The sequence below is a fragment of the Eleutherodactylus coqui genome, chromosome 8 (genome assembly GCF_035609145.1).
Source record: "Eleutherodactylus coqui strain aEleCoq1 chromosome 8, aEleCoq1.hap1, whole genome shotgun sequence".
Taxonomy (NCBI): Eukaryota; Metazoa; Chordata; class Amphibia; order Anura; family Eleutherodactylidae; genus Eleutherodactylus; species Eleutherodactylus coqui.
In genome coordinates, this window is record NC_089844.1 from 23,621,044 (window position 1) to 23,646,551 (window position 25,508).

General features: G+C 50.3%; 1 protein-coding gene across 4 annotated transcripts in view; it reads left to right on the plus strand.

Annotated features, from left to right (window-relative positions):
• Positions 1 to 3,351: 3,351 nt before the first annotated feature.
• Positions 3,352 to 25,508, plus strand: part of MYLK (myosin light chain kinase) — a 202,622-nt gene continuing 180,465 nt past the window's right edge. For 2 of the 4 annotated variants that reach the window (XM_066575314.1, XM_066575316.1), the window contains exon 1: positions 3,352 to 3,489. The gene's annotated coding sequence lies outside the window, so the exon portion shown is untranslated. Of the gene's footprint in view, positions 3,490 to 4,405; positions 4,435 to 25,508 lie in introns of those variants that run through there. The other 2 variants (XM_066575317.1, XM_066575315.1) reach the window with 2 other exon arrangements.

Consider the following 25,508-nt stretch of genomic DNA (forward strand, 5'->3'; position numbering starts at 1 on the left):
CTGTACCTCTTTGTTGTTCCTCTCCATGAGAGCCTGGTACCGGTTCCTGAGCAGTATGGGTGCTGGCCGACTCCTGACCCTCCTGCTTCTTTGGGTCACATGCTTCGATTCCTCTGCTTCTGCAGGTACGCTGGACATGTCTTTTCCTTCAACATTCTGAAGAGTCATTTCTGCTCCGTCATGGAAATCCTCATCTTCCTTAATGAGTTTCAATGTAGCGATTCTTTCCTGAAGACGTTTCCTTCGATAGACACAAGCTTGCATTTCTAGCAGGTTAAGGACGACTGCACACGGGCAGATTTGCATTGCGGAATCCAGAGCGGGCGTCCACCTACGGATTCCACAACAAATACCACCCATAGCATGCAATGGATAAATGATTTTTTTTTTCCTGCCCACGAATGGAAATCAATTACAATTTTCCGCTTGCTAAGGAAAAATTGCAGCATGCTCATTAAAGTCACTGGAAGCCTTCCGACCAGCGGCGCTTCCGCAATCATCATTGTGGAAAGCTCGCGGGATCCGCGTAATCTCCCAGCGACGGCGCGGCAAAATCTTTACTGCGCATATCCAATGGCGCTCCAGCCGGACCATCCACAGTACAGATTAAGAAGATTCCGGACAGGTGTGCTGGGTCACTGGCACAGGGTCGGATTAGAGTATATTATCACTCATCTCTTGTATATGATCACCCCGTGTATATTATCATCCACCTCGTGTATATTATCACCCTGTGTATATGATCATCCTCCTGTATATATCAACTCCCATATATGATCATCCTCATGTATATATCACCCCTGTATACTATAATTCCCTGTATATGATCATCTCCCTGTATATTATCATACTCTTCCTGTATATTATCACCCTGTGTATATGATCATCCTCCTGTATATGATCATCCTCCTGTATATATCACCCCCTCTGTATGGTCATTCTCTTGTATATATCAACCCCTGTATATGATAATCTCCCTCTATATTATCATACTCTTCCTGTATATTATCACCCCGTGTATATGATCACCCCCTCTGTATATTATCACCCCGTGTATATGATCATCCTTCTGTATATATCACCCCTTGTATATGATCACCCCCCCCTGTATATTATCACCCTGTGTATATGATCATCCTCCTCTATATAGCACCTACTGTATATAATCACCTCCCTGTATATGATCATCCTTCTGTATATGATCACCACCCCCCCTGTATATGATCATCCTCTTGGTATATGGTAACAATCTCCTGAGTGCTGGGCGGGGCAGTGACCCCATATATGTCACATACTGTACGTCACCCTCATTATCACATTCCAGTATTTTCCACAACAATCTCTGAGGTAATTACTGCTGGAGGGTTGGATCCTTCATCATACAATGATGACATCAGAGCTGACAATTGTCTCTGTTGTCAGCCGTTCCCCTTCCGCATTGCGAATGCTGCTAATATTTATGTTGTGGGTTATGCCGCCGCTCTCCATATATACGGCGCTGGCAATAAATAATTGACGGTTTATTCCATCAGGACTTTTGATCCGCTCTATAATCACCAGTCAGACGATACGTTATACAGATTACCGGTCATCCGTGTTATAAAGGGGTTCTGACAACCGCAGTGGCTGCCAGCAAACAAGCTGGGCCCTCTGTTTCTGGTGCCAGTCCATCCCAGTACAACCCTTGCCACCTGCCTCTACCGCCCGATATCTCCCTGTACAGGACCTTCAGAAGAGAATGGAACCACCTGAGTTGGGCCCCGTCCTTCTGGGGGCCACATGGCATCTGAATGCTCAGCCTTTATAGTATGTTCCACTGCTGGGCAGGTAGCGCCAGCACAGTGATGCCCCTTATGGAAGTACCCAGGTTTAGAGCACGGACCCCGCTCTCCTCACTGGTATCGTCAGTGTGCTGAGTGACAGATAACGACCTCCTCCATTATTATTATTTCCTGATAACGGAGTGCTACAGGCTGCGGGCGTGAGCCAACCTGACTCTGATTGGCCTCCGACTACAGAAGGTAGCTGAATGCCATTGATTTCAATAGGAGCCCGCACTGCAGAGTAAATTGCGCTATTTTGCCAAACTAACACGGCCGTAATTAGCCATGGACCGTGCGCGTGAAATACATACTATCGTGGCGTGTATGCACACATATTACGCGCCAAGAGGGATCGTGCTGCATTTTTTTCGTGTGTGTATTTTGCGCGGCTTGTGTGAGCGGCAACATGGGAGATTAATACTGCGTACGCGGTGTGTAATACGCAGTGACTGAATCCTCGGGTCCGACAGTGAGTAAGGCTGTGTTCACACTTGGCGTTTTTTGCTGTTTTTTGTTTTTTTTACCTGCAGCAACCCCCTCCCCCTCCCCCAAACTTATGCCTTTTTATTTCATGATATTTTTAGTTACAAGTGCAGCAGGAAAAGTGTGAACGCCGCCGTAGGACCCACGGATACAACACGTCTCTCTGCGGCAAATGTCCGTAGGCAGACCTCATGATCGCCAGCCGTCACCTGGACTTATCAGCGCTTGCTAATCAGCATATCTCTGCCTGCGTTGGCGGCGGAGATTCGCTTCGTGTACGGGAGTCCTAATACAGATATATTGCCTCCAGGGCCATATTGACAGGGGCGGGTGTGATATGAGTCTGGATATCGCACTTGCAAACCTGTGACTTTGCCTGCGTTTACGATGTGTTTTGCAAGAAAAATGCAACCCATTGTTGCTCAGGCATTTTTCACGTGCGCAAAAATTGTATGTTGTTTTTTTAAATTGCATCGCACTTGCGTGAAAATCACATTTTGCATGCAAGCGCAGATATGTAGCGCCCTGGCGATGCCGGAGGATCTCTGGTGTATCCCGCTCTCAGCCGTGTGAATACGACCTAATCCTTATGACGTATTCTGCTTTTTTCAATTTGTACATAAAAAATGTTCGCTGTCCGTGATTTTTGTAAAACCAACTTCAGCATCGCAGTAAGAATCAGTATTTCTGCTGCACAGAAGCCTCATTTATAACTACTTTGTTTAGATTTCCCATCAGTCTCCAGATCTCTGCATGCTGTCAGTGAATTAGCACATTCTTGCTTCCGTCCAGAGGCTGATGCTTGTCAGAGCTGCGGCCGGTGCAGTGTATCAGCGCAGACAATCCCGATGTTTGCCCCTGCACTTGCACTGTTCCCCAGCAGGTGTCGCTGCCGCAGCGCTGACCCTCACCTGCCCCGGAGCGGCGCTCAGACCGGGCGCTACTGATGCCCGGAGGACCGGAGGGGAGGGGGTGCTATATATTCACAACGCCTCAGCCGAAGAGCAGGAAGAGCGGGCAGGACGCTACATGTCACCGGCGCCTCACCTGCTGCACGGCCACCTCAAAGCTGTCACCAGGGCAACCGGGCGGGGAATACACCCGCGGGCAGCCCGCAGCGGGGCGGGGCTAGAGCAGGACGCACAACTTGTGAGAGAGATGGAGTGCAAGCTCCTTGTACAAGGTGAGTGAAAACCAGGAGCTCCGAGAGGGTAGAGCAATGCCACCTGCTGCCCCGTGCCCCCCCTCTCCTCCCCAGCCTGTGCCCCTGCATCTCCACCCAACCTCCCTTCCTCAGCCTGTGCCCCTAGGTTTGCCACCTTTTTTCTTCAGCCTGTGCCCCTGTGTCTCCAACAAACTGCCCTTCCTCAGCCTGTGCCCCCAGGTTTGCCGCTCATATGTCGCAGCCTGTGCCCCTGGGTCCCCCATCTTTTCCTCCATCGGTGCCCCCAGGTTTGCCCATTGTACGTCTTAACCTGTGCCCCTGAGTACCCCTTCTCCCCCCTCAGCCCGTGCATCCCATCTTTTCTTCAGCCCGTGCCCCTGGGTCCCCCATCTTTTTCCTCAGCATGTGCCCCCAGGTTTGCCCCTTGTCCTCCTCAGCCTGTGCCCCTGGGTCCCCCATCCTTTCCTCCGCCTGTTCCCCCAGGTTTGCCCCTCGTACATTGCAGCCTGGGTCCCCCATCTTCTCCATCTGTGCCCGCAGATTTGCCCCTCTTACTCCTCTTCAGCCTGTGTCCCCAGGTCCCCCTTCTCCTCCTCAGCCTGTGCCCCCGGGTCCCCCATCTTCTCCATCTGTGCCCCCAGATTTGCCCCTCGTACTCCTCAGCCTGTGCCCCTGAGTCCCCCTTTTCCTCCTCTGCCTGTGCCCCCGGGTCACCCCCTCCTCAGCCAGCGGGGTCCATGTTCTGTCCAGGAGGATGTCAGTCGGAGCTCTGTGCCAGTTGCAGGATTGAGTTGGGATTTCCCGATGGGTTTGGGGCGGGCAGAGGTCCCTGGAGTGGAGATGTAGGAGGGTTTCTGGCACCCCGGTTCCCCCCCGCACCTTTTATACCCCTCACAGCAGAGTCTATCCCTTGTGCAGGTAAACGGGGAGGATGAGAAGAGGAGGTCCTGGCTGATCACTCAGGTACCGAGGGTGCGGGCGCTCAGGGTGGGCTCCCTCTATATATGACTACAGCCCCCTCAATCAGAGGACCAGCCACTGCCAGGAGGAGCCATAACAGCATAGCAGTAGGTCCTGGCAGGAAAGGGTTAACTATTTATAGTTAACCCCCCAATAAATCCTTAGCTCTCCTGCCCGTGTGAGTTGGTGGGATTTCCGAGACCTCCGGTGCTATCTGGTGTTCTCCAGACCTGGCGGAGGGGTGTGAATACTTCTGAGATGGGACCGTGCGCCGGCGCTGGGTTATCACCAGGTGTTTCATATAACTGAGGAACAGAGAGGCATGTGCTGGGAGAGCGGGCTGCAACCTGTGGCTGGCAGGGCATGCTGGGAGTTGTAGTTCCACAACAAGTTGCAGACCAGTGCTCTAGGCGTCATTAGTCTGCCCTTTGTGCAGAACCGCCTGATAATCCAGAAACTTGTGATGCTAAAAATCAACCTATTGCGGCTAGAACCTTCCTCCGGGGATCCGTGGGGGACGCAGACTCTCCATTGGAATTATTTGGCGCTGTAGATTTGTCGCAGTCTCGTGCGCGGAGCGGATTCCTCAGTTGCAGATTTTCTCCATTGAATCTGATGTTTGCGATGCTATCTGAATGATCCCCGGACCGCCTGTAATCCGGCGAGTTCGGTGTACTGAGCTTCTGGCTTCTCTCTGATAATCCGGAATGCCTGGTAATCCAGCACCTGTCAGGTTCCAGTAATTCCGTATTAAAGGACCGCCCCTGCACTTGCTTTTATTCTGCCCTCTGCTGCTGCGATTGTCCCCTTTGTGTTGTGAACGATCAGAAGGTTCCAGCAGCTCAGAGGTTAATCCGGGGACCCCCTCCTTTTCTTTACCTCTGAATTAACCGAGCTGCGTCCAAAATCTTCCCTTTGTTGTGATCTTACGGGAATGAGCCGAGCGGGATCGTTAATGCGGCTATTTAACTTCAGTCGCCCCCCATTGTTGGGTGTGATAAAGCGGGGTCCGCGGCTGGAGGGGCGCAGTCTGGTGGGAGTAGTGGCCTGCTCACACAATGGCGCTGGGTGGGGGGCTGGCCTGTGCTTTGGGGGGTTTCTCTTTGAAGTAAGTTGAATAGAAAGTTTGACAGTGATGGAATATAGAGGGGTCAGCACAATGGGGTCGGGGTCCGGCGCACTAATCGGTATCTTGGGTCTCTTTCACACTGTTTCCCTTTTTACCCCCATTGATCTCAGAGGGGTTTTAAATGCTGTAAGGAAAAGGAACGCTTTCTGTTTGCTTCCGTTCTATTTGGTTTCCATCTCTAAATAGAAGAAATGGCGCAGTCCGCAGAGCTATGCCATTAAAAAGACCGGAACCCTAATGGAACGGACGCAAACAAAGCTTTCCTGTTGCTGTCGGTTGTTTAAAACCCTCTGAAATCAGTAGAAAAAAAACGGAACAGCGAGACGGAAAACCTGAAGAGAGGCAAACTGCTGGTGTGAATGAGCGAATAGTCTCCTCTGATTGGCCAGGATACTGCGAGTCGCCGGCAGGTAGTAGATTGTCGGCTGCTTCATACCTCTCCGCTGGTATGTGTGACTCATTCCGCTAGGCCGGCTTCACATGACTGGATTCCTATTGCGGAATCTGCGGTCGGCGTCCGCACGGAGAATCCACAGCAAATCGGACGCATTGAAAGGTATGTACTTCCGTTTTTTCCTTCACACTCGTGGAAATGAATTGCGTATTCTATGAGCGGAGGAAAAATCACGGCATGCTCTATTATGCTGAAGTCCATGGGGGCCGTTCGGCCTGCAGCCTGTCCGCAATTAACATTGCAGATGGGCCGAGGGTACCCGCGTTATCGATGGCACAGGAAATACAAATATTTTAAAAAAATAAAAAAGCAGGTACGCGCGGTCACAGCCGGACTCTGCTGTGGGTTCCCGCATGCGGAATTCCACTAAGTCATGTGCAACCGGCCTTATCCTCAGTGTTTGCTCCACCATTGACTGAGGCTCAGCTGCATTGTCTTTTGGTGTCTAAAGGCCCATTTACACGGGACGAATATCGGGCAAACGATGCCCAACACTCGTCCCTGTGTGTACTTGCTACCATCTGGCTGCACAGGAGCGAGTATCACTGGCTCACTCAGCAGGGGAGCGGGGATGACTGGAGGAGATTTCACTCCTCGCTCTCCCCTGCCCCTCTCTATTCACTTAACAAAGCGGCCGTTCAGTCCTGAACAGCTGCTATTTACACGGAACGATCATCATTCAGGATTTTAAGATGCATTAAATTATTAACTATGAGTGTAAATAGCAGCCGTTCAGTACTGAGCGCCCGCTATGTTAAAGGGGTTGTCTCGTGAAATCAAGTGGGGTTCAGCACTTCTGTATGGCTATATTAAAGGGGTTGTCCCGCGCCGAAACGGGTTTTTTTTTTTTTTTTTTCAACAGCCCCCCCGTTCGGCGCGAGACAACCCCGATGCAGGGGTTTAACAAGAACACTGGACAGTGCTTACCTGAATCCCCGCGCTCCGGTGACTTCTTACTTACCTGCTGAAGATGGCCGCCGGGATCTGCTCCCTCGGTGGACTGCAGGGCTTCTGTGCGGTCCATTGCTGATTCCAGCCTCCTGATTGGCTGGAATCGGCACGTGACGGGGCGGAGCTACACGGAGTCGCTCTCCGGCACGAGCGGCCCCATTGAGAAAAGAAGAAGACCCGGACTGCGCAAGCGCGTCTAATCTGGCGATTAGACGCTGAAAATTAGACGGCTCCATGGAAACGAGGACGCTAGCAACGGAACAGGTAAGTGAATAACTTCTGTATGGCTCATAATTAATGCACGATGTACATTACAAAGTGCATTAATATGGCCATACAGAAGTGTATAGACCCACTTGCTTTCGCGGGACAACCCCTTTAATGCACTTTGTAATATACATCGTGCATTAATTATGAGCCATACAGAAGTTATTCACTTACCTGCTCCGTTGCTGGCGTCCCCGTCGCCATGGATCCATCTAAATTCGCTGTCTTCTGGCGCTTTTAGACGCGCTTGCGCAGTCCGGTCTTCTCCCTGGTGAATGGGGCCGCTCGTGCCAGAGAGATGGTCCTCGTAGCTCCGCCCCGTCACGTGTGCCGATTCCAGCCAGTCAGGAGGCTGGAATCGGCAATGGACCGCACAGAGCCCACGGTGCACCATGGGAGAAGACCCGCGGTGCATCGTGGGTGAAGATCCCGGCGGCCATCTTGGTAAAGGAAGAAAAAAGTCGCCGCAGCGCGGGGATTCGGGTAAGTAATAAACTTTTTTTTTTATTTTAACCCATCCCTTGGGTTTGTGAGACAACCCCTTTAAGTGAATGGAGAGGGGTGGGGGAGAGCGAGGAGTGAAATCTCCTCCAGCCATCCCAGCCCGCTGCTCGCCGCTCTATGAGCGAGCCAGCGATACTTGCTCCTTTTCAGCAACATCGGAGCAAGTACACACAGGGACGAGTGTCGGGCATCGTTTGCTCGACATTCATCCTGTGTAGATGGGCCTTTGGGTAGTCTGAAATCCACCTCCTGTCTTATCACATAGTTCCTCTGTCATTTCCCATTCTTTACACTTCAGCACTGCTACATTAGGGCACAGGTGTGGTCAGTCATTTCATTTAAAGGCCCATTTACACACAAAGCTAATCTTTCAAACGATTGGAAGATTAGTGATTGCTTTGCATAAAGTACTAATGGGCGCTAATGCCCATTAGTACTTTAGCAGCTTCATTTGCGTACAAATGGGCCTCCAGGAGCTCTGTAATTAGCTCCATTGTTCGGCCAGAGGCTGCTAAGAAAATACATAATATTGCTGCTATGTACCTGTGATTTGCTTTTTTTTTTGTTTTGGAGCGTTAGTGATGCTTTTTTCTTGGGGGAAAAATGTAGCATTGTATCGCTGCTACACGCAGATTTCTTGAGCAATTTTATTTTGTAGCGAGAAAGTTAATGGGACTTTCTAATGTTAGAATCGCATAGAATGAAAATCACAAGTTCGTGCAATGCGATAACTAAGGAGTCTCCATAGGAAAACATGGGCTACAAAACATAGCAAATCACGGCTGTATAAAGCAATGTAGCAGCCTACAAATCATCGCTCATGTGGAAGAACCCATAGAAAAGCATTGGCCTCACATACATGCAATTTGTAGCAGTGTCGCATCGCTACAAAATCATGCATTAACCCCTTGAGTGGCGGGTTTCCTACCACCCTGTCAGACCCACCAGGGCAGGTTTTTTAAAATGGTCTAATCATTGAATTTCAACTAGTTTTGCAGTTGCGTCTCAAGAGCCATAACTTTTTCATTTTTCCATTGACACGGCCATATAAGGGCTTGTTTTTTGCGGGACAAGTTGTGATTTTTTTAAACAGGAGGGAGGAAAAAAAGAAATGGGGGAAAAAAGAAAAAAAGGGGCCATGTCATTAAGGGGTTAAATAATGTATTAACTTCCTTCTCTGGGTCATTACGACGCACACGGATACCACATGTGTGATTGTATTTTTGATTTTTTTACAAAGTAAAGGGAGACAAGTGTTTTTATAATTTTTTTTAAATAATTTTTTAACTTTTTTTTTTGTCCCTTTAGGGGACTTCCACAGGGACCCATCAGGACCCCCTGATCACATTCTGGGGGTCCGATGGTGACAGCCCTTTACATGCTGCAGTGACAGCCCTTTACATGCTGCAGTCACATAGACTGCAGCATGTAAAGGGTTAACACAGCAGAGATCGGAGGTTTTCTCTGATCTCTGCTTTAAGAGCTGGTACCTAGCTGTCCTCTGACAGCTAACAACCAGCTCTCCCTGCCACAGAGACCATCGGCTTGTAAGCCGATGGTCTCTATGGCAACCTGTAAACAAAGCAGGACATTGCCAATATGCCTGCAATATCTTCTGCTGGTTTTTCAAAGCCCTTGCTTTGTTCTTTGTGGGACTGTGCAGGCAGAGCACACTGTCACAGCTTGTGGCATTGTGCTCTGCAGCTCCCATAGTGATACATAGCCCGGAAATCTTCCGGGCTATGTCACTATGAGCAGTGGAGCTCGTCCCGGAAAATTTCCGGGCGTGCCACTCAAGGGGTTAAAATCACCCATGTGGATGCGGCCTCAGGCCTCAAATCTACTTGCACGCACGGTGCTGAATCCTGCGGTGGAATCCGTGCGTGCCCACGGCCATGGAGAGGGAAAAAAACACATTTTTCTTACCTCTCCGGATGCAGCGGAGCTCTCCTCTATGCAGGCCGGATCTTCTTTTTTCTGGCCGACGGATGTGCTCAAAACACCGCAGCGTGCACAGCTTTAAAAGGGAAAAAAAAAATCTCCTGCTCTCCCGCGTATTTGCGGCGCAGTGCAAAAACAGCTGTGGCTGTGCCGCGGATACGGATGGCTTCCATAGGCTTCAATGGGAGCCGTCTGTGCGGCAGATCCGCAGAAAAATGGAGCATGCTGCGATTTCTTCCCATGCATATGACCTGCATGCCTGGAAGAAATCCCATCCGCATGCTTTTAGCTGCCCTATGGATGCTAATGTGTTCCTATGGGCAGCAAGATGCATGGATCTCCCGAGTGGGGGCCATGTGCGGATTTTATGAATAAAACCCACACGTGGACATTGGGCCTTGGGCCTCTTTCACATGAGCGAATATCGGCCGGCCGTTTTCACGGCGGGCCGATATACACTACATTGGGGAGGAAAATCTGGTGAACGGGTGCACAAATCAAACGTTTGTGCACCCGTTCATATGACCCGGTGAGGCTGGCGCAAATGTGCCGAGCTCACCGGGTCATCGCCCATTTCCCCCCCCCCCCCAATCGCAGGCTCACCTGTCTTTCCTCCCTGCTCGTTCTGTGCAGTGAGAGGGGTGGGATGGGGGTGGAACTAAGTGCTGTTTCGCCCTGCCTCCTTCCATTGATGGCTATGGACAAGGGGCGGGGAAAAGGCGGGCGTTTAGCTTCGCCCCCGTCTCGCCCCTCCCATTGCACAGAACGGGCGGGGAGGAACAACAGGTGAGCCTGCACGGTGGTGTGTGTGTCAGCGTGTGTCAGCGGCCGATGTATTCCCGGTCCAAAAGATAGTTCCAGGACTATCTTTTGGGCCCTACGTAAAAACGTGCGGCGCTATATTGGCTTGGCCAGGCGTTTTTACGTCTTAGAAATGCACCCATGTGATCTGATGCGTTGGAATCCAATGCATCAGATCACAGCGTTTATCGGCCGATATGCGCTCATGTGAAAGAAGCCTTAGGCTGTATCCGCAGGGGCGATATTGCTGCCACAAAATAGCTGCGATATCACTCTATGCACATGCGATTTTTGTAGCGTCGGTGATCCTTTTGTCCTTGAAGAAATGTAGCATTCTGTCGCTGCTGCCTGCGATTTTCTCACGAGATAAAATTTCGCGATTTTTGTAGTGATAAAGTTAATAGGACTTTCTAATGTTAGAATCGCATTGCGTAGCGTGAAGATCACAAGTTTGTGCTGTGCGATGCGAGAAAGTAGCAGCCTCCGTAGGGAAACATGGCCTACAAAAAAAAAAAAAAAGAATTGCGGCTGTTTGGCCTCGTTCACACGGTCAACACTGCATCGCCGCGAGAAAATCGCAGCGATTATCGCATTTCGCACTGATACCACGACTTTGTAGCACCACGTGCGAGAATTTTCAGCAGGGGGGTGTTTGAAATATAAGCCCTACCCCGAAAATCAGCCGCAGCTGAGGAAAAAAATGTAAAATAGCGTACATCACCTAAACGCGCTGTCTGTGGCTTCACTGCAGCTTCTTCCTGGGTCTCCGGCACTGATCTTCTTCTCTTCTGGCTGGGGATAGAAAAATCCCTGCCTCCTGGAAGTGCTAACTGTGATTGGCTGACTCTTAGCCAATCAGAGCCAGCACTCGATGAATGGCTGTGATTGCTTCATTGAGCGCTGGCTGTTATTGGCTGAAGCTTAGCCAAATCAGAGGCAGCGCTTTCAGGAGGCGGGGATTTTTTAATCCCCGGCCAGAAGAGAAGAAGGCAAGTGTCGGGGATCGGGAAGACGTGGATGGCTGACAGCACTTCTTAGGTGATGTATGTGTATTTAAAAAATTTTTTTTTTCTGTAGTTTGGGCTTAGGTTATGGCTTTGACAGTAGGATTTCCTACTGTTGCATCGCACTGCACGAAAATTGCGTTTTCATGCGATGCACCAGAGAGAAAAGCTTCATAGGGAAACATGGGCTACATAACCTGCGATGTTTTGTAGCCTGCAAAAACCCAACACAAAAACCTCGCAGGTCCGGCGATATGCCCGTGACTCGTAAGGGTTTTGTAGCCCATGTTTCCCTATGGAGCCTTCCTCTCTGTTGCATCGCACGAAAATGCAATTTTCCTGCAGTGCAATGCAACTTTGACAGTAGGTAATCCTACAGCCATTCATTGAGCGCTGGCTCTGATTTGCTAAGCATCAGCCAATCACAGCCAGCGCTTCCAGGAGGTGGGGACTTTTTAGTCCCCAGCCAGAAGAGATGAAGAAGACCAGTGCCAGGGACTGGGAAGAACCTGCAGCGGAGCCCTGGACAGCGCTTCTAGGTGAAGTATGGCCAACAGAGATTGCTAAGTATGAGCGCTCCGCAATCTCTGGCGCAGTCAGTGAAGTGAATGGAGCAGCAATGTACATGTGCGTCCTCTGCTCCATTCATGTGGAGACCGTCGGAGGGGCCCCCATTCTTGGGACCAGTTTGTCGGCCCCCCCAGAAGTCATAAAGCTATAAGATTTTGGTACAACTCCTTAATATTTGCTGCAGTATATATGCAATTCTGACCGTAGTCACACCTTCTCTTCTGTTTTGTACCTCGTCACCAGTTTAGGAAGAGGACTCACGGGAACGCTCATAAATACAAAACTTTTCTGATAAGACTCGCATTTGGGGACATTTGCAAAACGCTGAATGCTGTCATACAAAAATCGCAAAATTTTGTCCAAGCATCGCTTTTTCCAAAAGTTGCGGAATGGGGGGAATTTATGTAGAATTTACCCCAGAAGTGAACGCCTGGTTTGGACCAGCGAATGGAGGTTCAGGGGATGCTCTGAAGAAAATGTTGCTAGGCCTGGCACAGAAAATATCGGGTTTAAGTAAATTTCTGCCATTATTCCCTTCCCCAAATCTTTGTCTTTGGTCTGTCTGGTCCTTGTGAGACCTGCTGTTCTGTTTATCCTAAGCCAACAGCTTTGTGAATAAAATGCTAAACCATAATGGAGACTGACACAGTCAGGACAATAGGTGTAAGGAGAAAGTGCAGTAGGTATCGGGCTAAAGCCATCTTTTGAGCAATAATCGTTGCGTGTAAATGTGCCCATCTTTCACTTTTCTGCCGAACAATGGATTTTATGTTCGGCATAAAATCCATGGTTCGGCAGAAGAGCTGAGAGCAGGGACTTCAGGCTGTGTTCTCCGTGGGGAGTGCTGATAATATTGTCTCAGCTGTCAGCCCTGATGCAGAACATAGGAAATGTATTCAGAGAACAGACCACCCGCTGTTCTCTGAATATAGCTCCCTGTGGCTCACACGCATTAATAAGCTACTAATTGGCATTAGTACCATTTAGTAGTTTATGCAAAATGATTGCTCAAAAGCCATCTTTTGAGCTATCATCTTTGTGTGTAAATGGGCCCTAACTGCACATGGGTGAGTGCGATATCAATATCACGCTCGCCAACATGCGATTTCCCCACAGATGCGAGGCATTTTTATTGCAATGCCATTTTCAATGGAAGACATCGCATCGTGTGCGCCTAGCACGTGGTGTGATGCTGCTGCCAGCCGCATTTAAAACAATGGGTGATGCGAGGGCTTGTCCAAAGATGGGACGTACTGTGTGTTTACTGACGACATCAATGTGTATGACCCAATTCAAAAGAATGGGGATCATATTTGTGCGTCTCGCAGCGCACAAATCTTGCACAATTTTCTTGACCATGTGAAAAGACCTTCGACACATTAGCATTTTTGGTCCATGTTCACTCACAGACAACACACGGACCCATTATAGCCTGTGGGGCTATGCTTGCTGCCGTTTATTCCCACCATGACTACTCCTGTGAGCATGGTAATGGCAGCCATTGGCAGTTGTCACCCGACCTCTGCCTTCCACATAGGAGAGAAAGAGAATACTGAAACAACCAAAGAAAATGAGGAGACGCCAATCAAGCGGTGACTCCGGCGCGGGGGATCTGTCCGCCATATTACTGATTCTGGTCCTACATTTATTGGGAAATTTCCATCATTCTGTACTTATACTCAGCTCTGGCGTTACGACACGGGAGGATTTGCAGCAAATCGCATGCATTGAAAGTTATGTGCTTTTGCGTTTTTCCTTCACACTTGCGGAAACCAATTGCATTTTCCGCGAGTGGAGAAAAAAATTGCAGCGTGCCCTATTTTGCTGCAGACTCCGTGCGGACGGCTTCTATTGAAGTCAGCGGAGACCATCCGACCTGCAGCCCATCCGCAATTAACATTGCGGATGGGTTGCGAGTACCTGCATCATCGCCTAGCGACAGAGCGGGAAATCCATTTTTCTCTCTCTGTTTTTGTAGGCACATGGGGTCACCAGCCAGGGTCACAGCTGGATTCCGCTGTGGGTTGCTGCATGTTGAATCCCGCTCTCCCGTGTGCAGCCAGCCTTATACCAGAAATATACGTTAGGTCGGACCTGGCGTATATTTCCATGTAGGTGCATGAAGGTACAAACATTTCCCTAAAATATTAGGCACATGGTAGGGGGGGGGGGGGGGAGGGGGGAAGTCCTATTTAAGACTAGTGGTTAAAATGCCAGTCCTAATACATTTTCCCCAATGACCCATTAAGGTCAAGGTGTGTATACACATGTGCGATATTTTAGTCTTTTATTCACAGATCAGTGGTCAAAGTTAAAAAAAAGCAAAAAAACACATCCTGTTGTCTCCTTCTGCAATTCTCAAACCTGAACCACCCATTGAAGCCAATGGGTTCGTTAAGAAGAAAAATCGAAATGCACTCACATGGTATACATGCATTGACTTCAATGGGAGTTTCAAATGGCATCAGTTGGACCACCTTCCTTTTATTTCCTGTGTTCGTAAAAGACAGATTGCACTCTGGGACTCGCACGGCAAAAAATGCAAGAACTGAACAAAACTAATGTGAAACGCACGTGCGCTCACAGTGAAAACGTTTGGTTTAACACTGACTAAAATCGCACTCCTCCGTGTGAATAAGACCTGGCGGTTTCCATGGTTTTGCTCTCTTGTAGGAGCAGAACAAGGAGATGGTTCTGTCATACCCCAGAAACCAATGGAACCCGATGACAGCGCATTGACTGAACTGGGGTGCGGTTCTGTTACCGTGTCTGGCGTTTTACTGGAGAGAAAAAAACAGCGTTGCAAACTGCGCAATTTTTTTTCTGCTAATTTAGCAAACTCTATGAACGAAACCTTCAGTGAGATGTGAACAAGGCCCAACATTGTATCTATATAGGGAACAGCTGGAGCGTTACGTTGTATCTATATAGGGAACAGCTGGAGGGTTACGTTGTATCTATATAGGGAACAGCTGGAGGGTTACATTGTATCTATATAGGGAACAGCTGGAGGGTTACATTGTATCTATATAGGGAACAGCTGGAGCGTTACGTTGTATCTATATAGGGAACAGCTGGAGGGTTACATTGTATCTATATAGGGAACAGCTGGAGCGTTACGTTGTATCTATATAGGGAACAGCTGGAGGGTTACGTTGTATCTATATAGGGAACAGCTGGAGGGTTACATTGTATCTATATAGGGAACAGCTGGAGGGTTACATTGTATCTATATAGGGAACAGCTGGAGCGTTACGTTGTATCTATATAGGGAACAGCTGGAGGGTTACATTGTATCTATATAGGGAACAGCTGGAGCGTTACGTTGTATCTATATAGGGAACAGCTGGAGGGTTACGTTGTATCTATATAGAGAACGGCTGGAGGGTTACGTTGTATCTATATAGGGAACGGCTGGAGGGTTACGTTGTATCTATATAGGGAACGGCTGGAGGGTTACGTTGTATCTATATAGGGAACGGCTGGAGGGTTACGTTGTAGCTATATGGTGAACAGCTGGAGGGTTACGTTGTAGCTATATGGTGAACAGCTGGGGCGGTACGTTGTATCTATATAGGGAACAGCTGGAGCGTTATGTTGTATCTATATAGGGAACAGCTGGAGGGTTACGTTGTATCTATATAGGGAACAGCTGGAGTGGTACGTTGTATCTATATAGGGAACAGCTGGAGCGGTACGTTGTATCTATATAGGGAACAGCCGGAGGGTTACATTGTATCTATATGGGGAACAGCTGGAGGGTTACGTTGTATCTATATGGGGAACAGCTGGAGGGTTACGTTGTATCTATATGGGGAACAGCTGGAGGGTTACGTTGTATCTATATGGGGAACAGCTGGAGGGTTACGTTGTATCTATATGGGGAACAGCTGGAGGGTTACGTTGTATCTATATAGGGAACAGCTGGAGGGTTACATTGTATCTATATGGGGAACAGCTGGAGCGTTACGTTGTATCTATATAGGGAACAGCTGGAGGGTTACGTTGTATCTATATGGGGAACAGCTGGAGCGGTACGTTGTATCTATATAGGGAACAGCTGGAGCGGTACGTTGTATCTATATAGGGAACAGCTGGAGGGTTACGTTGTATCTATATAGGGAACAGCTGGAGCGTTATGTTGTATCTATATAGGGAACAGCTGGAGCGTTATGTTGTATCTATATAGGGAACAGCTGGAGCGTTATGTTGTATCTATATAGGGAACAGCTGGAGCGTTATGTTGTATCTATATAGGGAACAGCTGGAGGGTTACGTTGTATCTATATGGGGAACAGCTGGAGCGTTATGTTGTATCTATATGGGGAACAGCTGGAGCGTTATGTTGTATCTATATAGGGAACAGCTGGAGCGTTATGTTGTATCTATATAGGGAACAGCTGGAGCGTTACGTTGTATCTATATAGGGAACAGCTGGAGGGTTACGTTGTATCTATATAGGGAACAGCTGGAGGGTTACGTTGTATCTATATAGGGAACAGCTGGAGGGTTACGTTGTATCTATAGTGAGTGGCAGGAGTGCTGCGTCATGTATGTAATTTTTTATATATAATACACACAACACAGCACTCCTGCCACCCTCTATAGATACAACGTACCACTCCAGCTGTTCCCTATATAGATACAACGTAACCCTCCAGCTGTTCACAAACATATATATAATGTTTGTATAGCTAGAGCGTTACGTTGTATCTATAGTAAGTGGCTGTTAAATTCTTGCATTGTATTGATTGAACATCCCATGTTCTCTACATGGAGGCGCTGCAGCGTTACTCTGTATTATGTGAGCCTCCTCTTTGTCCTGGGTGACCGCAGTGACTCATGTCCTGCTCCTGCTTCGTGCTGATAAAGTCCTATACAAGTCTCCATCTAATTATAGGGACCGGTCCCCTGGAGATAACGGGCTGGGGAATAGGATGGCCATTAAGGCAATGTAGGGGGGTGCAGGCCTCCTGCACATAGGGGTAGCTGAGCCATGTGGGGGGTTTGCACAGGTGCATGTGGAGTCCCCTGTTGCTCCCTACTAAACTGTATGTTAGAGCTGTTCGCTTCTGGGGGAGAATATCCCATAATATGGCTTCATTGTGGAGGCTTTGCTCCATGGACGAGTACAGAGCCATAGACGTCTGCAGAAGCTGTATTACAGCTCCATACAATTTGAGACGCCAAGGCAGGGGTGTCAAACTCATTTTCACCGAAGGCCACATCAGGCTTATGGTGACGTTCAAAGGGCCGATTGTTAGGCCGCCTGCAGATAGCCGGGTCGGATCCCCTGCGAGAATTCTCGCAGCGGGACCCGACCCGAGCTCCTGCAATGACCAGTGTGGCACTCACCTGCTCCCGCGGCTCCGGCTCTGATGTGCCGGCTGCGAGCCCCGCACAGAAATAAAGTATGCTGCGATTTGTTTTCTGCGAGATTTCACGCAAACAAATCGCGGCCATCTGCATAAGATTGCATTTTCTAACGCAATCCTATGGCAGCTTCCACGGGAGGAAATTCTGCCGCGGAATTCCCGCCCGTGTGCAGGGGGCCTAAGACGGTGTAGTAAGAGCCCGTTCACACAAGTGTATTTGCGTACATAATATGCAGTGAATAGAAGCCATTGATTTCATTCACATGATGTATATTCTCACACAGTCTGACCTATATTGTTACGTACTACGCACCCCGATAGGCCATTGAAGTGAATGGGCCGCGCAAATACGTGGTGAATGCGCAGGAAACCTGTGTATTCACTGCATATTTGCGCACCATTTCAGTGGGCCCATCTGCGTTCCTTTTTGCGTACGCAAATATGCAGGTATAAGCGATTTTCGATTGCGCAAGTACGCAGCGTATTTGTGCGACCGAAATACAATTACACCCGTGTGAACAAGCTCTAATAGTGGCCCCAGTAAAAATAACGACCCCCACAGTGGCCCAATTAGTAATATTAACACCCTCAGTAGTAATACTCCCATAGCAACATTAGCCCCCCCTCTAAGTAATAATAAGCCCCCCTCAGTAATAAGAACCCCCCTCAGTAATGTTCCCCCCCCCCCCCCCACCCCAACCCATATACTTACCTCCTCCCTGCTGTCAGCGACGCACCCCCCTCTGCTCGCGCTGAGCCCGGGTGCACACTGACGTCAGTGTGTAGCCCGACACACTTCCTCCTCCCCGAGTCCTCTCCTGCGGAACTGAAGAGCAGGGGACTCAGGGGAGGAGGATCCCGGCTGCACACTGACGTCAGAGTGTGCGCCGGGATCAGCGGTAACAGCGAGATTACCAGCGGGGAGCTGCGGCACCCCAGCTGGTAATCGCTGCAGTGGTGAGCAGCGTCAGCACGCCTTGGGCCACATAAAATGAGGCAGCGGGCTGGATTCTGCCCCTGGGCCTTGTGTTTGACACATGTGCACTAAGGGCTTGTGTCTACGGATGGAGCGGGATACACCTGCAGTTTTATGCTGGGGAATCTCATATGGATTAACGGTAAAGTATCCGCTGACGATCGCGAAAACACACGCGTTTTACTGCATTTTTCCGCGGTCTCCATTAATACTATATTAATAGAGACCTCCCGCCACGGGAAAACGCTGTAAAATAGAACATGCCGTAAATTCGCTGCAGAATCCCGCATGTGAGGATTGAGCTATTAGGTTCAATAGAACCTGATAGCTGCGCTATTCCGCCGCGGGGAACGTGGCCTAAATCCGTCCGTGGGCACTTAGCCCTAAGTGCATCAGACTTCACTGGACAGTCCTTTAGTTGTTCCTTAGTTTTAGTTCAGGGGTGCACAGCTTTTTCTGCTCTAAGGGCCACATTGCCATACTAAACCGCTTCCAAGAGCCACAAGAGTGTTCCCATCTGAGACATTTATGGTATATCTTCAGTATATGCTGTAATAAATCGAAGTAAGTTCCGCTTCCAGGACTCCCACCTATTGGAATCCGCACTCCAGAGGAGGAACAACGCATGCGGCTCTCTCCATTGTAACCGCCTGGCCATTTATAAGTCTTATAAACTACAGTGGAGAGAGCTGCATGTATATTCGATGCCTCTAACTTATATACTCATTGCTGGAGAGCCAAACGGGTCAAGAGACTTTATTCTCCTAATATATAGGGGCCCAGACATCTCCTGCAATGCCTTATGGCTTATTGCAGTGGTAATACAGGACGCCTGTAGGTGGTGTACTGTTACCATGGCAACCAGCCAGGCTCTCTGCGATTACATCGCGAGAGCTCGATGACCTCACAGAGGAAGTGCGCTCCCTCTGTGAACCCTTCCCATGCCGTCATCTACATAGATGGCTGCAGGGAAGGGGTTACTGGCTATCTGTGATAGCCGGCTCCAACTGCCGGATAGCATGAGATCTCTTATGATCTCGCTCTAACCACAGGACGTAAGGGTACGTCCAGTTGTGGAAGGTACCCTGCTGCCAGGTTGTACCCTTACGTCCTGTGGAGGGAAGGGGTTAAAAATCATGTTGGGGCTTATTTTCAGAGTAGGTCTTATTTTGAGGGAAACAGGGTATATAGGAGACCCAGACATGGCTACACAGTGCAACCTTAGTACTTGCCCTAATATATAGGAGACCCAGACATGGCTACACAGTGCAACCTTAGTACTTGTCCTAATGTATAGGAGATAGAGATGAGTGAACGTACTCGTCCGAGCTTGATGCTCGTTCGAGTATTAGCGTGTTCGAGATGCTCGTTACTCGAGGCGAGCACCACGCGGTGTTCGAGTTACTTTCATCTCTGAGACATTTGCGCGCTTTTCTGGCCAATAGAAAGACAGGGAAGGCATTACAACTTCCTCCTGTGATGTTCCAGCCCTATACCACCCCCCCTGCAGTGAGTGGCTGGCGAGATCAGGTGACACCTGAGTATTTAAATCGGCCCCTCCCGCGGCTCGCCACAGATGCATTCTGACAGAGATCAGGGAAAGTGCTGCTGATGCTGGAGCTGCTATAGGGAGAGTGTTAGGTGTTATATTAGGCTTCAAGAACCCCAACGGTCCTTCTTAGGGCCACATCTAACCGTGTGCAGTACTGTTGAGGCTGCTTTTAGCAGTGTTGCACAATTTTTTAATTTTTTTGGTATATCGGGCGTGCAGAGCATTGCGTCCGCAGTCTGCAGTCTGCAGTCATTGTACATAGTATAGGGCCAGTACTGGTGAGGCAGGGACAGTGGGAAAGGTGAAAGAGATATACTGTCTATATAGGCAGTGGGCTTTTTCAAACAAATTTGGGAAAAATACTATCTTTGGGCTGCCTGTGACCGTCTTGAGTGTACTGCGTCTCTGCTGGGGGTAGTAGTCCTAATTATTACGCAGCTAAGTGTTACAGCAGGCTTGCGCGAAATTCTTTCCTGGCTCTGCGTTGCCCGTTACATCACCGCCGTCATCCCGTCCAGAGGGAAACAGTATACATATATACGCTGCTTACAGTATCTGTCTGCTGTCTCAGTTCAGCCTTTAAAAAAATAGAAGCAAAATACTTAAGGCCTACTAGTGGCCTTTGGACACTTGACTGCTTCTGCTCTGTGAATTCCACTAGCTCAGTCATACGCACCTACGTCTCACTACAGGCTTGCGCAAAATTCTTTCCTGGCTCTGCTGTACGTTCCATAAGCGAAGTCGGCCTCCAACCACAGGCCAATAAGCGGCACATTTAATTACAGCGTTCTGTTTCTGCACTACTGGTAATACAGCATGCTGAGGGGTAGGGGTAGGCCTAGAGGACGCGGGCGAGGACGCGGAGGCCCAAGTCAGGGTGTGGGCACAGGCCGAGCTCCTGATCCAGGTGTATCGCAGCCGACTGCTGCGGGATTAGGAGAGAGGCACGTTTCTGGCGTCCCAAGATTAATCTCACAATTAATGGGTCCACGCGGTAGACCTTTATTAGAAAATGAGCAGTGTGAGCAGGTCCTGTCATGGATGGCAGAAAGTGCATCCAGCAATCTATCGTCCACCCAGAGTTCTGCGCCGTCCACTGCTGCAACTCTGAATCCTCTGGCTGCTGCTCCTCCTTCCTCCCAGCCTCCTCACTCCATTACAATGACACATTATGAGGAGCAGGCCGACTCCCAGGAACTGTTCTCGGGCCCCTGCCCAGAATGGGCAGCAATGGTTCCTCTCCCACCGGAGGAGTTTGTCGTGACCGATGCCCAACCTTTGGAAAGTTCCCGGGGTCCGGGGGATGAGGCTGGGGACTTCCGGCAACTGTCTCAAGAGCTTTCAGTGGGTGAGGAGGACGATGACGATGAGACACAGTTGTCTATCACTCAGGTAGTAGTAATTGCAGTAAGTCCGAGGGAGGAGCGCACAGAGGATTCGGAGGAAGAGCAGGACGATGAGGTGACTGACCCCACCTGGTTTGCTAAGACTACTGAGGACAGGTCTTCAGAGGGGGAGGCAAGTGCAGCAGCAGGGCAGGTTGGAAGAGGCAGTGCAGTGGCCAGGGGTAGAGGCAGGGCCAGACCGAATAATCCACCAACTGTTTCCCAAAGCGCCCCCTCGCGCCATGCCACCCTGCAGAGGCCGAGGTGCTCAAAGGTCTGGCAGTTTTACACTGAGAGTGCAGACGACCCACGAACAGTGGTGTGCAACCTTTGTCACGCCAAGATCAGCCGGGGAGCCACCACCACCAGCCTCACCACCACCAGCATGCGCAGGCATATGATGGCCAAGCACCCCACAAGGTGGGACGAAGGCCGTTCACCGCCTCCGGTTTGCACCAGTGCCTCTCCCCCCTGTGCCCCAACCTGCCACTGAGATCCAACCCCCCCCTCTCAGGACACAGACATGACCGTCTCCCGGCCTGCACCCACACCCTCACCTCCGCTGTCCTCGGCCCCATCCACCAATGTCTCTCAGCGCACCGTCCAGCCGTCGCTAGCGCAAGTGTTTGAGCGCAAGTACGCTACCACGCACCCGCACGCTCAAGCATTAAACGTGCACATAGCCAAATTGATCAGCCTGGAGAAGCTGCCGTATAGGCTTGTGGAAACGGAGGCTTTCAAAAACATGATGGCGGCGGCCCCGCGCTATTCGGTTCCCAGTCGCCACTACTTTTCCCGATGTGCCGTCCCAGCCCTGCACGACCACGTCTCCCGCAACATTGTACGCGCCCTCACCAACGCGGTTACTGCCAAGGTTCACTTAACAACGGACACGTGGACAAGCACAGGCGGGCAGGGCCACTATATCTCCCTGACGGCACATTGGGTGAATTTAGTGGAGGCTGGGACCGAGTCAGAGCCTGGGACCGCTCACGTCCTACCCACCCCCAGATTTGCGTGCTGAAACTACTCAGCTTAGGAGAGAAGAGGCACACGGCCCACGAACTGCTGCAGGGTCTGACAGAGCAGACCGACCGCTGGCTTTCGCCGCTGAGCCTCCAACCGGGCATGGTCGTGTGTGACAACGGCCGTAACCTGGTGGCGGCTCTGCAGCTCGGCAGCCTCATGCACGTGCCATGCCTGGCCCACGTCTTTAATTTGGTAGTTCAGCGCTTTCTGAAAAGCTACCCACGCTTGTCAGACCTGCTCGGAAAGGTGCGCCGGCGTAGCGCACATTTCCGCAAGTCCAACACAGACGCTGCCACCCTGCGCACCCTGCAACATCGGTTTAATCTGCCAGTGCACCGACTGCTGTGCGACGTGCCCACACGGTGGAACTCTACGCTCCACATGTTGGCCAGGCTCTATGAGCAGCGTAGAGCTATAGTGGAATACCAACTCCAACATGGGCGGCGCAGTGGGAGTCAGCCTCCTCAATTCTTTACAGAAGAGTGGGCCTGGTTGGCAGACATCTGCCAGGTCCTTGGAAACTTTGAGGAGTCTACCCAGATGGTGAGCGGCGATGCTGCAATCATTAGCGTCACCATTCCTCTGCTATGCCTCTTGAGAAGTTCCCTGCAAAGCATAAAGGCAGACGCTTTGCGCTCGGAAATGGAGGCGGGGGAAGACAGTATGTCGCTGGATAGTCAGAGCACCCTCATGTCTATATCTCAGCACGTTGAGGAGGAGGAGGAGGAGCATGAGGAGGAGGGGGAAGAGACAGCTTGGCCCACTGCTGAGGGTACCCATGCTGCTTGCCTGTCATCCTTTCAGCGTGTATGGCCTGAGGAGGAGGAGGATCCTGAAAGTGATCTTCCTAGTGAGGACAGCCATGTGTTGCGTACAGGTACCCTGGCACACATGGCTGACTTCATGTTAGGATGCCTTTCTCGTGACCCTCGCGTTACACGCATTCTGGCCACTACGGATTACTGGGTGTACACACTGCTCGACCCACGGTATAAGGAGAACCTTTCCACTCTCATACCCGAAGAGGAAAGGGGTTCAAGAGTGATGCTATACCACAGGACCCTGGTGGACAAACTGATGGTAAAATTCCCATCCGACAGCGCTAGTGGCAGAAGACGCAGTTCCGAGGGCCAGGTAGCAGGGGAGGCATGGAGATCAGGCAGCATGTACAGCACAGGCAGGGGAACACTCTCTAAGGCCTTTGACAGCTTTATGGCTCCCCAGCAAGACTGTGTCACCGCTCCCCAGTCAAGGCTGAGTCGGCGGGAGCACTGTAAAAGGATGGTGAGGGAGTACGTAGCCGATCGCACGACCGTCCTCCGTGACGCCTCTGCCCCCTACAACTACTGGGTGTCGAAGCTGGACACGTGGCCTGAACTCGCGCTGTATGCCCTGGAGGTGCTTGCTTGTCCTGCGGCTAGCGTCTTGTCAGAGAGGGTGTTTAGTGCGGCTGGGGGAATCATCACGGATAAGCGTACCCGCCTGTCAACTGACAGTGCCGACAGGCTTACACTCATAAAGATGAACAAAGCTTGGATTTCCCCAGACTTCTCTTCTCCACCAGCGGACAGCAGCGATACCTAAACAATACGTAGGCTGCACCCGCGGATGGCAGCATCGTTCTCTATCACCATCAAAAATGGGGACCTTTTAGCTTCATCAATCTGTGTATTATATTCATCCTCCTCCTCCTGAAACCTGACGTAATCACGCCGAACGGGCAATTTTTCTTAGGCCCACAAGGCTCAGTCATATAACTTTTGTAAACAATGTTTAACTGTTTCAATTCTCAATTCAATAAAGCGTTGAAACTTGCACCTGAACCAATTTTTTTTAATTTTAACTGGGCCGCCTCCAGGCCTAGTTACAAATTAAGCCACATTAACCAAAGCGATTAATGGGTTTCACCTGCCCTCTTGGTTGGGCATGGGCAATTCTTCTGAAGTACATTTGTACTGTTGGTACACCAATTTTTTGGGCCCTCGCCTACAGTGTAATCCTAGTAATTTTTAGCCCACCTGCATTAAACCTGACATTACCTCAGCTGTGCTGGGCAATGCAATGGGATATATTTATGTACCGCCGGTGGGTTCCAGGGAGCCACCCATGCTGTCGGTCCAGACGGAGTTGTAACTCCATGTGTCCACTTCTAAAGAACCCCAGTCTGACTGGGGCATGCAGTGTGGGCCGAAGCCCACCTGCATTAAACCTGACGTTACCTCAGCTGTGATGGGCAATGCAATGGGATTTATTTATGTACCGCCGGTGGGTTCCAGGGAGCCACCCATGCTGTGGGTGCAAACGGAATTCCCATTGCGGAGTTGTACCTGCCTGTGACTATTTATAAAAAAAACCCCGTCTGACTGGGGCATGCAGACACCTTGACAGAATGAATAGTGTGTGGCACATGGGTTCCCCATTGCTATGCCCACGTGTGCAGCTCCTGATGGAGGTGGCACAGGATTGGATTTCTCATTGCTTCTGTACAGCATTATGGGCTATCGCCCCGCCCCTGCAGTGTGTGCCTGCAGTTCCCCCTCTTGGCAGACGCACTTATAAATAGACATGAGGGTGGTGTGGCATGAGGGCAGCTGAAGGCTGCGCAGGGACACTTTGGTGTGCGCTGTGGACACTGGGTCGTGCGGGGGGGGGGGGGGGGTTGGGCAGCACGTAACGCAGGAGAAGTGGCAGCGGAGTGTCATGCAGGCAGTGATTGTGCTTTGTTGGAGGTAGTGTGGTGCTTAGCTAAGGTACCCCATGCTAATGAGGGCTTTTCAGAAGTAAAAATTGTTGGGAGGGGGGGGGGGGCCCACTCTTGCCGCTATTGTGGCTTAATAGTGGGACCTGGGAACTTGAGATGCAGCCCAACATGTAGCCCCTCGCCTGCCCTATCCGTTGCTGTGTCGTTCCCATCACTTTCTTGAATTGCCCCGATTTTCACAAATGAAAACCTTAGCGAGCATCGGCGAAATACAAAAATGCACGAGTCGCCCATTGACTTCAATGGGGTTACTTGAAACGAACCCTCGAGCATCGCGAAAATTTCGTCTCGAGTAACGAGCACCCGAGCATTTTGGTGCTCGCCCATCTCTAATAGGAGACCTATACATGGTTACACAATGCACCCTTAGTACTTGCC